Source organism: Diabrotica virgifera, chromosome 1, assembly GCF_917563875.1.
Source record: "Diabrotica virgifera virgifera chromosome 1, PGI_DIABVI_V3a".
NCBI classification, from domain to species: Eukaryota; Metazoa; Arthropoda; class Insecta; order Coleoptera; family Chrysomelidae; genus Diabrotica; species Diabrotica virgifera.
Window position 1 is genome coordinate 57147538 of NC_065443.1, and position 19027 is coordinate 57166564.

Genomic DNA, 19027 nt, shown 5'->3' on the forward strand with positions numbered 1-19027 from the left:
CTGCCTCTTAATGATATTTCCGCTATTGATCTTAATACTTTAAAACCATCGTTTATGTTATCAGGACCAGGTGCTTTTTTATGTTTTAATTTTTTTTATTCGTTCTTGTAGCTCTTTTTCTGATTTTAGCACTCTGCTGTGAGTGCTGTTATGTTCCTTTCTCTGTTCTCTTCTTCTCCTTCTCCATACAATTTCATACAATTTCGTGAAATGCTCACTCCATGTTCCTCCGTAATGTTATCTATCAGTACAAATTCATTCATTTCTATTTTTTTCTCCTTATCATATTACATGCCTTTTTCTGAAATGGAGAGAGGTCGTAGTCAATATCTTTGGTAAATTTCTCCCAGTGTTCATTTTTGATGTTATCTATTTCTTGGTATACTCTATTCCTGATTCTCCCGAAGTCTTCTCAGTATTTTGAATGTTAGGAAAGCTTGTTTCTTTTGATTTGCTATGGTCTGTTTTTAAACCAAGAGTAGTAATTCAAATTTACCGCGCCGTAATGCTTGTTTGTAATTGGGGCAACCTCAGGCAAGCTTACTCCACATTTATTAAATTTTTACACTAATGACATTTATAAAATTTTGACACTAATGGCATTTTATAGGTTAATTAATTTATATCGGCGATTTTTTGTGATTTCTGCATTATTCCTTTAATTTTTAGATTTTTAGTCGACTTTTATAAAAAAAAAACAGTTGTTTTTAGAAATCTTTAGCGACGTATTAGTATAATAATATAATATTGTATGGATTACCGTCGAAGACTGATATGATCAACCAAAAAAGAAGATGTATTTGGTGATTTCTCTAGTAACTTTCTTGGGCGTGAATCTCTCTTTTTAGTTTACTCCTCCTGGTTTAAAAACAAACCATAGTGCTTTCACTCTTTCGTCGTTCCATGTAATTTTGTATTACCGTTTATTTCTGTTGACTCTTCTTTTACCTAAAGCTTTTTCTGCTGGTTGTAGGATATATTTTCTAATAATTTTCCAAGTCTCTTACTTATATACTTTTTAGTCTCTAGGTTATGGATGTTTAGCCTTTAGCTAGTGAAGATCCGAACGTGGAGATCCAAACATCAAAATAAATTTAGTTTAACGTAAAATTGCTGCTTATACCCAGTAAAAATAGTAAATTGCTCGTATTTATATTTACAACTATGTATTTACATTTTTTAACTTGTTGCATAAATCAGCTAATTTGTATTTCCTACAATATAATTTATGCACTTATCCACTAATATGTTTACCAAATTTCATTAAGGAAAATCGAATGTTGTTAAACTTTTAATCTTCTATCTCTCTTGTAGGTACATATTTAACAGGTGGCAGTTTATTTTCCATATCTCGTTTATTTGTGCCGTTTGCAATATGCCGCTAATAAATTATTCTTCTGTTTTCTCTTGGTATGAATTATTTGTTACAATAAAATATTAAAACGATAAAACAATAATGATTTATTTTATTATTTATTTATTTTGCAGGAGACTGAATACCTACCTAGAACTTAATTGGAGGACAATCCTTGACACGTATGCACCCACCAACAATTCCTATGTCATCGTAGATGAAACCCTTATCGCATAAACATGCCAATTTACATTCTAATTTGAATTTGCAGATTCTGTTCGGGGGACACGTCGGACTTCTATATCTACAAGTTGGAGTGGCACAGCAAGGATGGCATCCTTGGTGAGAATTTGCAGGACATTTTGGTACTAAAAACAGATTTCAAATTAATATTATATTATTTATCTGACGGTAACGGCACGTTTTAAAAAAAATAGTAATATGTAAATGGTGGCGGTGTTTTTGAATCAATAGTATTATTGTGAAGAACCACAATTTCATGCAAGGCATAAAAAATTGTTATTTAATGAAAAAAAGTACCTAATTTATTATTTTTATTTTCTTGCTTTATCCAACCCTTTAAGATGCCCTTTCCCATATTTATATTTATGTTTAACCCTTAACTGGTCCGGCGTCGTCTGACAGACGATTCAATATTTTTAATTATTTTTTATTGCAAATTGGCACCTCCCACAGGCAAGTCGTTATATCTAATCCTTAAACTATTGGAGATTGACAAGTGGGTGTATTTGAGACTAGTTTCTGTCAGTTCCTAAAAAGTTGTCCCAACAATTAGGTCGAGGGTAGTTTCTCAGACGACGCCGGACCGTTTGTGTTACTTTTTTCTTCTTCAAAAAGAACAAGAGGACAATCAGCCGGATGTTCTTATTTTAGAAAAACGCAAAAATTGTAGTTTATGTCTGAGTAGAAAGCGCAGGATGACAAAATACCTGTGCTTGCGTTGCAAAAAGCCTGTTTTTTGGCATTAACAAAACCACTACTTACGTAAAAATTGCATATAAAAATGGTAAAGTTTGACTGATGCTGGAAACAAACATTTTTTATCGATTTTTGTTTTACCTAGTTTTTTGTTTAGTTTGCAGTTTGAACATTTATCCTAGCAATACATTTTTTTTTCATGTTGTTTTTTATATTTTTTTATTTATTTTACGAAATCATGTACTTTTTCACAAATATTTGTACGGATTTCAGTTTTATTTTAATATTTTTTTCTTAACCCAAAAACGCGCAAATCTAATACGTTCACTTTTATACAGATATATCAGTGTATGTTTGTAGCATTTATTCTTAATAAAAAAATTAATTTTGAGTGTTGTTTTGCTTTCTTGAAAACAGTAGTTTCGCAGACGACGCCGGACCAGTTACGCTACTGATACTGTACCGGACCAGTTAAGGGTTAATCAGTACATTTCCTTTCTAGTTTTTCTTCTCTGTATTTTTTATGTTAAGTATCAGTACAGTTTATCCCAAACCCTTTTTTCAGTGCGACATTAATTTTGACGTCATATATGATTTTAAGAATGTCGCTAATCACTGCATGACATTTAAGTTAAATCTGACAGTTGTCAGAATATTTATATTTATGTTTATATAAAATAAATATTTAAATAAACGTTTGCCAGAATATTAATATCTAAAATATTTTAAGGAAAAAATAAATAAATGTAGAATACAATAATTGTATTCAATTGCATGACATGTGATTTACACAATGTAAAAAACTAAATAATCTAATTTGCAATAGTAAAAAACTCAATATTCATACAAAAAATTTTTCAAATCATAGTTTTTTCAATAGATTTATAAACTTAACAGATACTAAATTCAATAATAGTGAAATAGAACTTTTAGAGAAAGGATTCAAACACAACTTGCCTCAACATAATAAAGCAGAACACAAAAGGGCATTCAACAATAGGAAAACAGACACTTCTACATACGCACTTCACCTTCTAGATCATAATCATTCTTTCATTGAAGAGTTTCAAATTCTGCATATTCAAAATAAAGGCCTTAAGCTATCTTTTTTAGAATCTATGGAAATTAATAAACTGAAAAATACAGATATAATTCTGAATGACCAACTCGAGACAAACAGCTCCCCACTCCTCAACCTCTTCAGTTGAAGACTTAAAAAGGCAAATACATTGTAAACTATATCACTTGAGAAAGGCACTCTGCCGAAACAGCTGTAGTCACTTAGTTATAATAAATTTTGTGGAGGTATAGAAAACAAACGTTTTCAGTGTTTTATTGTTAGATTTATTTTTATCATTGATTAGTTATCTATTGAGAGTATTCTAATTGTCAACCAATTATACATCTATAAGTATAAGTCGCTTTAATATGGAAATCCTTCAACAAATACACAATTTTCGAAGTTCTATGTATAATAACCACCGACGTACGTTTTTTTCTGTTACTACGAGTTTAATGGGTTAGGAGACCTTTACACGGTCAATATTATTGAAGCAATATCGATATTCATCAATATATTTAACGTGTAAGGAGTAGGAATGGCGGTTGTTGACAAAACACCGGTTTTCGGTTATACCGGTTTTTTTTTTACCTACGGTTTAACCTGACGGTTATAACCGGTGTTCGGTTTTTGTAGTCAATAGCCAATATCCAGTAGGTTACATTGCCTCTTTAGTTTGCAATACTCCATACGAATCGATATCACTCATCAGCGTTGTCAAATCAGTTTTGGTCAACTTAAAATTTCTCGTTCGCGTGCGAGGGGCGAAACATTTTCCCATTTTTTCTCTGCATGCATTATTTTTTTCACTTATTCAGTTTTTCACCGGTTATTAGTTGAAAAATAAGAAACCGGTTATAACCGGGACAAAAAACAACCGGAAAAACCGATTATTGCGGAGTAAAAAAACCGGTTTTAGGTTATAACCGGTAGGTTTTTCCCATCCCTAGTAAGGAGCGTACTGAAACAATAATATTCACGGCAATAATATTGAAGAAAATCAAACCGGTTTAATTTTTATTGAAGTCCCATCAATATATTGAGGCGCTCTCAGCATTATTGACCGCGTGAGGGGAATACCAGTATATAATATATATTTTTTATATAAACAACATTCTTGCACGTGTAGAGGATTCAGCAGTATTTCGTATTGTTGCGTCATAAAAGTTTCGTTAACTTTGGTCCAGCAATGGAGTCGTGTTGGCTACCGTATTTTATTTTTATTGATATATTATTGAGTCGTGTGAGCGCTACCGTCTTTTTACCATTTATTCGTCAATAATATTGCTTCAATGATATTTACCGTGTAAGAGTCGCCTTTAGAGAGAATTCCACAACCTATGACGCACTGAAAATGGTTTTAGGATAAAATATACATCTCTTCTCTATATTGGTTATGTTGAGAAAATGTTTCTGTTCTGTTAATCTATTTCCTTTCCGATATTTTTCGGGTATATATTTATTGGAATCCATATTTAAATTGCCGTTAGTCGTTTATTAAAACCACTCACCCCACTCAATGTGGTGTTACTCCCACATCCTCAAAAAACAGGATGATAAATTTGATTAATTTTTTTTCAGCTAAGATTGTACATTCTACACTGTTAATTCTAAAACAAATAGTTAATTTCTTTCTGCTGTTTGTCATCTTCCCGTTCTTGCTCTTGTTGGACAATTTAATTCTTGTGGGTTCTCATTACTATCCTTAAATTTTTGTTTATAATATTTACGCTATATTAAGCATGCCTTTCAAGATTCTTTTCGTACTACATTTTCTTTATAAGGCTACAGCCAGATAAGCGACAATTTACAGCGCTGTAAGAGCAGTAAAACGAAACGCAAAAAATGAGTCAGTCCTACGGTGAGTGTAATGGATGACCAGACTGAGCTTTAAACTATCGCGCAGCAACATAAAATAGGACCTATTTTTCGCGCTTCATTCTCCTGTCTTACAGCTTTGTAAATTGTCTCTTGTCTGGTCGTAGACTCACTTTTATTAGGTCTGTATAATATAATAGTTACATTTTTCAATCGTATATCCAGAGTGAGTGGTGAGGAACGCGCCAAACTTTAAGACTGTACAATATACGTAATAATAATTAAAAATAACTCATAATATGTTGTTATTTGATTTTCATTTCTTTCCGAGATACGGGGTGTTAAAATTTTTCTTACAAACTGACGAATTATTTATTGCTCTAAAACCTGTTAAGATGTGCAAATGAAATTTGGTGGGTTTTAAGACAAAGTTATTGCGCATTTTTTGACACACAATTAACAATTTTATATTTACCATTGGCGCGCGTACGGGTAATGGTCTGAAATTTTTTAAAGAAAAAAATAATACGCCACTGAGATATTTCAAATTAAAAATTATTTTTGAATTCCTTGTTCAATTTCTGACAAACAATCTTGTTTGCCATTTGTTCATACAATGCTTCGTTTTCATGCAAAAAATAAAATATCTTTACGTTTACAAAGTATTCGTTTCTACACATTCATAATATAGAAACTTCGTCAAAAACTTTGTAAGCGTTAAGATTTTTTATTTTTTGTATGAAAACGAAGCGTCGAATGAAAAAATGGGAAAATTTATTTTTTTATCACAAATTGAACGAGGAACGTAAGAAAGATTTTTAATTTGAAATATTTCAGTGGCGTACCATTTTTATCTTTAAAAAATTTCAGACTATTACCCATGCGCGCGCCAATGGTAAATCGACGCTGTCAAGCCAAAACGGCATAAACGACATTAACTTGATTTTTCAGGAAACACAAAAAACTGATTATTTTTATTTTTACCAATTCTGCTTATCTGCACAGTGATTCAAAAAAATTGGGGATTTTTTTTTCAAATTTTAATATATTGTGAACATTAATGTGGCTGAAAATACTGTCTGAAATAAATTAAAAACTATAAAGTGGCGCTTATGTCCAATCAAGATATAACATTGGTGAATATGCCAAACTTACCTCTGGCGTTTGTGTCGATCGCATCGTTGTAAGGTTAGTCAATATGGCGCTTAAAAGGGATATATGCCATTAATGAAAAATGAAACGAAAATCAAAAATTGTCATTTATGCCAACAAGAAAAATGATGAACTTACGAAGATTTTTGATAGGGTTTATTTTTTATTAATCAAAAATACATTCTAAGTTAAAAACAAAACCTTAAATTCTTTAAACATGTTTTGGTGCTAGGATGAAATACTTAAAAGTAAATATAAAATACTTAAAAGTGGATATCTAATAATAAGTAGTGGATTCTAATTCATAATCACTGTCAATATTTGGTTCAACATCCGTATTGATTTGATTGCTTGTATTTTCCTTATTTTGATCACTACTTATACCGGCATCCAAACCATTATCTGCTGCTAAGTTGAAACATGATGTGAGATCGTGACTAAATATTTCTTCTTCCACTGCAACGTCTGGTGGTTCCTCAAATATGATAATGTCATTGCTAAAAGCTTCTGTAATGTTGGCATTATAAATGTCATAAACCTCTAAGGGAAATATAGGGGGATTATTGTCAGTCAGTATATCATTTTGTACTGATTCGGTATATGTTTTATTTTCATTTAGTAAGGCCATTATTTTTTAACTTCTGCTATTCATGTGCAACAAAAAAATGGCATAAACGCCAAATATCGATCGCCATTTTTAGCTATATAGAATTGATTTGAACTCTATGCTGTAATACAAAATGAATTGTTCATCACACTAGTACAAAGTTACAATAGAATATTTTAAAATAAACTCTTTATTTGCGCAATTTTTAAATAAGAAACCTGCATAAAAGACCATTGAGGAATGGCATTTGTGTCAACCACGATGTAAATATGTGGTTTTGGCATAAACGCCTCATAGTTTTTAAAGAAATTCAGTGTGTTTACGCTTCAAAAATCAATACCAATTGAAAATATTGCAAAGGTAGATAATACCATCTTACTTATCCATAAAAATTGTAAAAATACATACCTTTACTATTATTACGTGATCGAAATGTACACAATGATAATCTTACGGGCACTGGCCATTTTGTCAATCGGTGTTCACGTCGGTGTTCACGTGCGTGACTAGACTGGCGTTTATAAAAATTTTAAACCTATATTACACCTATTTCACTTTTTCTGCGGTTATTCCGCGTTGACTGTCTGGTGCGGAAATTAAAATCCTATTATTTAGTGCAGCTAACTAAAAAGTGGTCATTTTGGCGTTTATACCGTTTTGGCTTGGCAGCGTCGAAATATAAAATTCTTAATTGTATGTCAGAAAATGCGCAATAGCTACGTCTTAAAACCCACCAAATTCCAATTGCACAACTTATTGCTCTATTGCTTAGAGCAATAAAATAAATCGTCAGTTTGTAAGAAAAATTTTAACTCCCCGTTTCTCGGAAACAAATAAAAATCGAATAACAACATATGAGATATTTTTAATTATTATTACGTATATTTTACAGTCTTAAAGTTTGGCGCGTTCCTCACCACTCACCCTGTATATTTAAAACAACGAAATAAAAACAAATGATGAGTAAAATATTCTTGCAATAAAGGTTACATATTTAAGAAAATTACATAAATTAGAAATACATACCAATCTGTCCAAATCCTAAAGTAATGAAAAAACACAAAATCATGTATAAAACAACTAATTTCATTTTAATATTCCTGGTAAGATACTTTGTATTTAGTATTGCCGAAAGACTAATGAAATGCGTATTTATATAAAATGATTTTTAATAAAATCATAAAAGTAATTTATTAAGAGCGTAGGCGCAAATATTTTACGGCTATCCCTACCTTTTCTTTCTTAACGTGGAGTAAAATTCTCACTGGTATGGAGATGTCAACATTAGTTGACAACGCCATTGTCATCATTAATTTAGAGATTTTGAATATTCTTGGATAACCGTGACTTGTATAATCGCTTAAATTATTAATTCAGTTGATTAATATGATTACTTTTTCACTAACTACGTATTCAATGATTATAATAATTTATATACTATGTATAAAATAAAAACTAATCAAGAAGTCGAGAGTCGAGAAAATTGAAAAAGTGATAAGCGTGACTTTTTTTAAAGTGTTACCAAAACCAGATGCAAAAAATCTTATTTAAAAAAATGAAGATATGGCTAAATGTATACAACGCTTCCTTTCACCCCTTTACAATGACATGCAAGCAAAATATTTTGTTACCGGAATAATACCAAACAATATAAATACACGAACCTACAAACTGGTGCAAGAATCTTAAAAATCGGAGCACAAATAATAAAGTTATAAATTGTCAAACTTAATCAAAAATTTTGGGTGGCAGAATTTTGTGCCGGTGAGTGTAGCTTCAATAATATCATTTTGTATATAACTTGAAACTCTCGAAAAAACAGTTGTTTCTAGATGTTGACCAAATTTTTGATCTTTTTTGGCAATTAATGTTAACAATTCCCTGTAATTGCCTCGATTGTCAGAGTCGTCGCACTCAAAATGACCACGAAACGCTAGTTCTTGTTTGGCCCAAAAACATACAGTATCTATTATAAGTGTGCTAAGGATATACCTATCTATTTTTTTAACAAACTCATTATGTTTAGCAATATTTGCTTTAAAAGCTTGGTTAGGAGAACTTTTGATTTTTGTTTTGCCAAACTGAATCAAATTGGTTATACATCTTACATGTAGGTAACGGAGAAATTTCATGTCTTTTTTTTTAAATCTAGCACTATTTAAATCGTGAACCTGGTCCACTCATTTTTCTGTAGAAACCAGAAGACATGGCCAACAATACAGTATATTTTTCTTGCAACCATAATATAACCAAAGATTTTCACTGGACCAACTAAATTTAAAATATCGAACTACTTTTGTTGATTCCTTTTTTAAATTGTTTAAAATAGGTCTTTCATTTTTAATCTCATTTTTTTCTTCAAAATTTTAAAAGGAGGATTACTTTTCAAGTAGTTGATCGATTAAGAAGCGACACTCATCCATGGTTAACTGCACGCACACTTTTTATAGGTACCTACTGTCACCAATTTTAAATCTGGTAACAGCGCTACTGATACACAGCGCGCTTATGCCGTCCCTTCTTCAAAATTTTTAGTCACTAGCCGGTCCCGAGCGCCAGCGTGGGTATATAACCATTGTAACCAGAAATGATTCTGGTAACACGGTATAATAAAGTGCAACTGAGTCACATAAACTCGCCAATATTTTCGTGTCTACGAGTAGTTGGATATTTACTGAGTTAGGTACTATTACCACATAATATAATAATATATTTCTATTGGTAAAAATATTGGTAAATAGAATTATTCATCGTCATAAAATATTTATTTTCAAGATTTTTAACTGTTACCAATGGTAACAGTGGTTACATGGACGCTTCGCCAGTGTTACTAGGAAACGCTTAGAAAAACTTTGAACATCTTTAACAACAAAATTCTTGGATCACAGAATATATCCTGGTGTATTCTATGCTTGGATCTTCCATAAAACAATAAATAACTTTTTATTAAGTTCACGTCTTAAGGTGATACAGTAGCGATCAACAGGTGGCAACAAACGCGGTCCAATATTGCGAAAGTTCTGCGAACTTTCAAAAGTGAGGCAACAGTGCGTCGGTAATTCGCCACACTGACAGTGACGTTTATACTATCAAAAACAATAGTTTTTATACACATAGGCGTGAAATGTTGCCAAGTCAGTGACGTTCGATTTCTTGTTATAAAAAAATCGATTTTTAGTAGTTCCAAGATTACACAAAATCTAGGCATGGGATAAAAAAGTTTATTTGAAGAAAGTGTATTTTTTTGTCTTTCTTAATGGCGGTACAGGCTCCTTTTTTCAATATTTTATTTAGTTGTAGAGTAATTTCCACATATCAACATATTTCTGAAATTGGGCTCTGTACCGCCATTCTTTATTATATTACGAATATGTGTGCCAAATATCTCGACAAAATATTCAAAATTAGAGCCGCAATCTTGGAACGCGTTTGTTGCTACCTGTTGATCGCTACTGTTTCCTCTTAAATCAATTATTTATTAAATACGCTATCAATATTGTATAATAAACAACCTAAAATTTTCCCGAAGCCTCGTCAAATATTTAGTAACCTTGTTTGTCACTTTCTTGTCACCATAATCTGTTCGACTGAATGCGTTGTAAGACAAAGATAGTGAATATTCGATTTGGAAATATCACGGTGTTCATTGTTTTCAAATCCTAAAAAACAATTTTTGAAAATTTTAAACGCAGAATGAAAGACTACATTTGAAGACTGAAACAAGATGTTTGAAATTAAAAATCACACTAAATTTTCTCTTGTTTTTTTTTCACTTTTGTAACTTAATAAAATAAATATTATAATGCAGAAGTTTTCAGGCACTTTCGGCGCTCGGTAATAACGTAATCTTTTATTCTGCGTTTAAACTTTGTAAAAATACTTTTTTAGTAAAAATTAGTTTTCTCAAGATTCGAAAAAAATTATGGTATTTAAATTGGAGCCGAAATTTTGCGCCTATTCCCTTAAAGGAGTATAGTGTTTACCCTTGTATAACTTAAATTGTTGCCCATGAAATTATTCATTATAATGAAGCAATATTTATAATAATATTGCTGTTTTTAGTACCTTTCTTATTTACGATATTTGTTAAAAGTCTTATCGGGCAATGTGTCCATATAATAAAACTGCACTACAAGTGATCAGAAGAATCTTGGTTACTAAGAAAAAAATTCAATGTTCAACATACAGTACGTAAGTATCTACTCAATAAATATATCTATCCGATAAAGGTATTTGGCAATAATTGTCTGTGTGCCAATATTTTACCATGTATGTGTTTGCTCCTTCCGTTGCTTTCTTCTATATTTACTACTACTTCTCTACACTACTGGGGTTGAAGTTATCGAGCGTTCAAGTCTGTTGGTGCGTTCTTCTTCTGCTTCATCTTTTTGTGTAGACATAACTGCCTGTTTTTCAATATGTCTCCAGTAAGTTATCGTTCCATCGTTTGCGTGGTCTTTACCTTTTTTTTGTGGACTGATTGTCTTCCATCTTCCTACTGGAAAACCGTCCCTCTCCGTACTTACTACCTTATTTGTTCTTACCCATTTCTTAATGTTCTTCACCTTAAATCACTGTCGTATATAGTGAGGACGTTTGAGTTATGGAAGGCATATATTATGGAAGGCAATGATCGAGCTCGGCGTACCAAAGAAACTAGCTGCGGTAACACAAATGTGTTTAAGTAACTCCATTGCACAAGTTAGAATAGGGGGAAAAATATCAAATGCTTTCTGCGTAAATTCTGGACTGAGACAGGGAGATCCGTTGTCCCCATTGTTGTTTAACCTGGCCTTATTACAATATGTTGTAACGTTACAAACGTCACATCTTTGATATTTTGTTTTTAAATAATTATTTTACCTTATTTTCTTTAATATTTCATTAATAATTATCTTCTTCTAATTGGTTTACCCATTTTCCCCTTTAAAAATCGGTTGGCCCTCTCTTTTATTACCCTCTTTTATTATCTTCTATTTACTATATCTCTTTTTATTTAAATCATCATCTGAACATACTGAACGTACCTCGTATACATTCTTACTCCGTAAGTATCTGTCTCAATACGGAACATGCTGCTACTTCATAGTACTTGGTTGTCATTTTAAATGTTGTTTTCAATGACAGTGTCACTTCATTGACTTGACCCCCTACTCTCTGACATACACTGGAAGGGAAAAATGAATCCTTAAAAAGGCATGTAATTCCAAAATTAGATCATTTTATTTCAACAAATCATCTTCCTCTTGGGGTAAGAATATTATATTGTAATTATATTTCTCCGTCTAACAGTTTTTCTAATTTTTTTTATCTAACCTTCAAATGTTCAACCATGTGTTTGATTTCTATATTTCTTTTCATCTATTAATATGCACGTTTGGTAATCAGAATTTTAACTATTCTCATCTAAATTTCATTTGATTTATTCTTGTCATCTGCTACTCTTTCTGACGATTAGAACGGCAGATGGCACACGTTGGTTTTTCTTCTTGATGATTGATATGTGTCTCTATTTTATAGTTTTTTGGGAATAAAATCACTTTCCTCCCTCCGGGAGCTGCAAGCATCCTCAAATCGCCGGCGATAGAACAACGAGGACCATGTCATCAGGGCTGCAACCGCATCACCAAGACTGCAACGACCAACATCCGTAGGCCTGGTGGCCTAGAACATCCACGTCTCCAGAGCCAGTTGCAGAACCAGCAGCAGTACCATTCGACATCAAGAAGATACCATCAGCTACCAAAAGCCATAAGTATAATCCAGAATTGTTAGTTTTTGGCAAGAATTTAAATACATTTGTTAATGCAATTTACTAAATCATTTTATTTATTATATCTTTATGAACAATAAACATGATTAGTTAAAAACTATGTTTTGTTTGCTTCCATTCCAATTTTCATAGTTCATATCTGAGGTTAGGACAAGACGAACACACACCTGAGTGACTGAGCTAAGCTAAGGGTGTAACGATGGCTATCTTAGTTGATTGGGATAATATTTTCGAGTATTGTTTCAATTAGCTGGGGTAGTCCATCGCGTAACTCGTTACAATGTCATGCGAAAAATGTATCCAAAACTCAAACCAGACATAACTGCTCTGGGACCAAAAATCATACTCGCCTTTGACGATGACGTAGACGCAGTAGCACAATCAACATTAGAAATTAAGGATATTTTCTCGAGCTTTGAAAAAGCTGCATTGAACATCGGTCTAAAAATAAATGAAGACAAAACATGGTCGTCTCAAAACAAGAACGACGGCGAATAATGCAAAATATTACTATAAACGATCATAATTTCGAAGTGGTTAAAGAATTTAAATATCTAGGCCTTACACTGAGACTAAGGTTTACTAAATGCTACGTGTGGTCGATGCTGCTATATGGCATAGAGGGCTGGACACTCAAAACGAGGGATATAAACAGATTAGAAGCCTTCGAAATGTGGCTTTATCGCCGTATCCTAAAGATACCATGGACGGCGAAAGTCACAAATGTGGATGTCCTTAAAAGAATCAACCAAGAACGTCAGCTTTTCGAAGACATCAAGAAAAGAAAAACGGCTTATTTGGGTCACATCATGCGAAACGAAAAATACCAGTTCCTTCAACTTATAATCCAGGGTAAAATTGAAGGCAAGAGAGGAATAGGACGCAAGAAAATGTCCTGGCTCCGAAACATAAGGCAATGGACAGGGATTACCGACATACAATCACTGATCCACATTGCAAGAAACAGAGAGTTAATGGAAAATGTGATCGCCAACATCCATTAGTGGATTTGCATTTGAAGAAGAAGAACAATCACAAATGACAATAAATTAGAGCGAGAAGTTTGCCATCCATCTGTCTCTTAGCAGTTTGAGCTTTGAATTTAAGTGAAAAGCAATGTTTATTTGTGAAATAATAGTTATTTATGTACCAAGTCAGTAAAGAGTCTTTACTGACGAGGTGCGTACAAAATTTATCGCCAATCATAAAAAACATTAACACTTAACACTTACTTAATTACATCCTTCTAATGAAAAAAGAGTGTGTGTACTTTCTACGCACGAAAGAAGTTATACTTCTATTATCATGATTTCAACGAAATAAATATATTCTAAACAGTTTTATCGTATTTATATTTAAATAATATACTAATTTTAATACATAAAGTAAAATACCAAAAATTAAAAATACCGTTAATAGTTACGTCATTGTTTACGAAGTGTAGCGGTAGCATGCCGCAGCGAAGTTGATTTGCCGTGATGAATAGTAGAAAATCTAAATAAATATATTTGCTAAAAAATTATCAGTACCTAATATCTATCACCGTCCTATACCTATATAATCGAATTAACAAAAACACCATTTCATACTATATGCGCATTAATACGAAACTTAAAAGATTTAAGAATTCTTTTACTTTTACACAAAATAAATTTCGTATGACAGTAATGACAGAGGGCTCTTGCTTGCATGATGGCCGATTTCGATGTTTAATCGATAGATGTTAGGTATCAATATTGAATACCTAATTACTAAATCTGTAAAATTTTGATTTATGTTTTATAAATATAATTGCAAAATACTACAGAATTTCATTTTCTGACATAAATTTAATTAATAATAACGTAAATATGGTACAATATTTTTAATAATTAAAGTAAATAAATTTTAAGGTCACTCAAATAAATAATCGATTACTGCCATCGACCACTTACATTCAATCTCAGTTAATTTGATGAATCGCGGCAGGTAAATTAAAATTCTTCTTTCAGTACAACAAAGTGTTACTTTACTGCCGCAAATGGCGGCAAATGAGTACAATAATGAATGACTTTAGTGACGGTTGGCGATAAACAATATTATCTGTTTTTAGGACTGCAGTAAAATGTATTTTGACTTAAATAAATTGCTTACATTCTTCTTTTTGTGTAAATTAATTTAATAAAATAATTTTTTTTACACTCTATATAAATAATTATGTTAATGTTTGTATTAGGGAATACAAAAAATTACATAACCTTTCAAATGAGCTACCACACAACCCCTAATCGCATTTAAAAAAATCATCGATTACGTCATCACGCCCAGATGGATGATGTCACGAGTATGATGGACACTTCGACATGCCAAAAAGTCATAACTTAAAAATAAAAATCAACCTGTCTCAGCATTTCTCTTGAAATTCGTCCATTCTCGAGATAATGAATTTATTCCAACTAAAAAGGTCCTCACTGTATATGTAGGTATTGTTCGTCAGCTATAACTTTTCCCATGATTTACGATTCATTTTCAAACAAATTAAGTCAAAACGCCGATGTGTGTAGTATATTATTATAGTTTAGTATACAGTATACAAAATGTATATACATATCGACGTTCGTTTCACTTTATGTTTTGACTTAATTTGTTTGAAAATGAATCGTGACGCATGGCAAAAGTTATAGCGGACGAACAATATCCCATAGTGTATTTTTTCGATTCTTGGGAGGAATATCTGCGGTTTCTAGAATTCTTGTTGTTCTCTCTACGCCAGGTCATGCTTCTGCCGCGTATTTACCTATATCGCTATTGATCTGATAACTTATTTGTAAATTCTGCCTTTCGTCTCTTTTCCGATATTATTATTTTTTTCCATAGTGTTTCATTCAGGCAACCTGCGGCTCTGTTTGCTCTATTCACTTGATCTTCAACTCTGTTTCGAGCTGTCCGTAGCGAGATAGTGTGATGCCTAGATATTTATGTTGATACCACTAAATTGATGCAAACAGACTATTTGGAAGTTTTGCTGTCGCTGAACACGAATACGCCATCAGAACCGACCCCATTCGGGGGGTTTATATGTTCGGACATAGAAGTCATACTGTGCACAATCCGAGGGTCGGTTCAAATACCATATTCGTGTTCAGAATCCCAAAAAATCTTGAGAAATCTGTTAGCAGCAAGTTAGTACAGAGAATCCTCGAAAGTCTAGATGATGTGCCTTAGCAGTGATCCTGGGCACCAGGTACCTACTCTGAGGGTCGGTTCTAATAATGTGTTCGTGCTCAGCGACACCAAATCAATTTAGTATGAAAAAATCTCGAAACGTTTTAGTACAGTGGAACCCCGATAAGTCGGCCTCCGATGACTCGGAAGTCTTTGGAAGTTTTGCTGTCGCTGAACACGAATACGCCATCAGAACCGACCCCATTCGGGGGGTTTATATGTTCGGACATAGAAGTCATACTGTGCACAATCCGAGGGTCGGTTCAAATACCATATTCGTGTTCAGAATCCCAAAAAATCTTGAGAAATCTGTTAGCAGCAAGTTAGTACAGAGAATCCTCGAAAGTCTAGATGATGTGCCTTAGCAGTAATCCTGGGCACCAGGTACCTACTCTGAGGGTCGGTTCTAATAATGTGTTCGTGCTCAGCGACCCCAAATCAATTTAGTATGAAAAAATCTCGAAACGTTTTAGTACAGTGGAACCCCGATAAGTCGGCCTCCGATGACTCGGAAGTCTGCCTAACCCGGACCGATTTTCATCAAAACAATAGCTATTTGTATAACAAGGGAGGAAAGTGCTACTTTTCCTCCCGAGAATGAAGTTTACTGCCCGACGCGTAGCGGAGGGCAGTAATCATTCAAGAGAGGAAAATGCTCTTTACTCCCATATTATACATATGGTTTTTCCACCTTCCTCAAATAACAAGTCATTTTGTCATTTTTACTTAATTTATTTATGTAACTAACCAACAAAATTTATTAGAACTAAAACTAACAAGTAGTTACAATATAACTGTCAACTGTCAAATATAAGTCAAATTATTAATGTAAACATTGTGAAATCAGAATAACAATTTACTGTTTTTTACCATTCTGCAAAACACAGAATGTTTTTAAATAAACGTTAAAATGTATAGATACTTACGTAATAGAAAATAGGTATTGCACAGGGCGTCAATAAGTTATATTTCATGAATGGAATACCATGACGTCAGTTTTACTTTTCCTCCCTAGGGAGGAAAAGTACAACTTTGCTCCCTACAATCAGGTCCGAAAAAGTATACTTTCGATAGAGGTAGGTGGAAAACATTTTTTCCACCTACCTCTACCAAAAGTATACTTTTCCTGAGCTGATTGTAGAGAGCAAAGTCGTACTTTTCCTCCCTAAAAGTAAAAGTAGGAGGAAAAGTAAAAGTGACGTCATGCGTATATCATTGTTGAAATAACTTATTGACGCTCTATACAGTCGAACCCGCTTATTGGAATAGTCTTCGTGCCAAGCAAAAGTATTCCTATAACCGGGATATTCTAATAACCGATCATTAGTTGCTAGTAAAACAGTTTCGGGACCTCAAGGACTCCTCAAATTTCTATTCCTTAAACGGGATATTCCTATAAGCGGTATTCTAATAAGCGGGTTTGACTGTACAATATTCTATTATCTATTACCCAGGTATCTATACATTTTAATGTTTATTTATAGAGCACCCTGTATTTTGCAGAATGGTAAAAACAGTAAATTGTTATTTTGATGATTTAACAATGTTTACATTAATAATTTGACTTACATTTGACAGTTGACAGTTATACTGTAGTTAGTACTTGTTAGTTTTAGTACTCTAATAAATTTTGTCGGTTAGTTACATAAATAAATTATTTAAAAATGAAAAAATTACTTGATATTTGAGAAAGGTAAAAAAATCATATGTATAACATTGGAGTAAGTGCCTTTTCCTCCCTTGAATGATTACTGCCCTCCGCTACGCGTCGTGAGGTAAACTTCATTCTCGGGAGGAAAAGTAGCACTCCTCCCTTGCTTTACAAATAACTATTTCACTCTGACTGAGTTTTTTACCAAGAAATAAACAATATTGTATACAACTGAACGTAATTTAAATGTACCTACTGTGCATATGTATTTCATGTTTTTGCGATTGTAATGTGTATTTGTTTATTGTTTACACATATGTATTTTACTAATTTTTACCATATTCTCCGGCTAATCCGGATTTTCGATAAACCGGATCGGCCGTGGTCCCGATTTATTCGACTTATCAAGGTTAGACTTTACATCTTTTTTGTTCGCCCTTCTTCTTCTTGCATATCAGTTCCGGATGTTTGCGATCAGCACGGCTTCCTAGCGTTCGCACTAAGTAGGGGTATTTTTATTTTAGGAAAATATTTCATTTAAATTTATTCATTGCAGAAAGGGGATTTCTTAGTATTTCATTTAAATTTATTCATCACATTATTACAAACTTATATGCATATATGCCATTGACGAATATTATATGATAATACAATCTTTTTATGTTTATATAGTCAACATGTTTTACGTATTTTTTATACAAAATGTCTCTTTTATTGTTACTTGTGATTATTTTTAGCATTGAACAAATTTTAGGACAAGAAGGTGAGTTAAATTTAAAAATGACTTAAATGAGTTGTGCTAATTTTTTCATGATTTATCGTTTAATAAAAAAAATACTGGCACAATTGGATATAATATTATCAGTAGTAATTGCACAAGAGCTCTAAAATTATCGAATTTTTCCCGAGTGACATTTTGAGAGTTTTAACTTCACGACCCGAAGGGGAGTGAAATTATGTCAAAATGTGACACTATGTGACACTCAAGTGTCACGAGGGCAAAAATTCCATAATAATTTCAGAGATCGAATGCAATTTGCTGCGATTATTTCATAAATAAAACTGTTCAAAACCAAAATTTTATTGTAATTTATTTATTTAAGTACAAATTAGTACAATTAGTCACACAGTTGTGATAAATATTTGACGGTTGAAAGTCATCACTACATAATTTTTAAAATATTAATTGTCATTAATGTCACTGAATGTATTTTTTCGTAGCAAAGAAGGGCATCTGACGGATCTGAAGGAATGGAAACTGATTCTAGAACAAGTCAAGACCCGATAATGAAAAATAGGTACTTTCACTTACTGAGTCTTATATAAATATGATATTAAGTAAGCGATTATACTAACGTGTGATCCAAAATTATTGTCACCATAGGTGGTTCTGAACACAAACCATACATACTCATAGACGTTTCACGACCATGTTAATCTTTTGGATCGAATTAACGCCATCTCTTGAT

The 19027-nt window shown here is 32.6% G+C and overlaps 1 long non-coding RNA gene across 1 annotated transcript; it reads left to right on the forward strand.

The window, feature by feature from the left end:
• The first annotated feature begins 11744 nt into the window (after window positions 1-11744).
• LOC126879278 (uncharacterized) lies at window positions 11745-12803 on the forward strand. Its single transcript, XR_007696023.1, has 2 exons — window positions 11745-12181; window positions 12451-12803. It is a non-coding gene; the product is annotated as an uncharacterized LOC126879278 (long non-coding RNA).
• Window positions 12804-19027: the final 6224 nt, after the last annotated feature.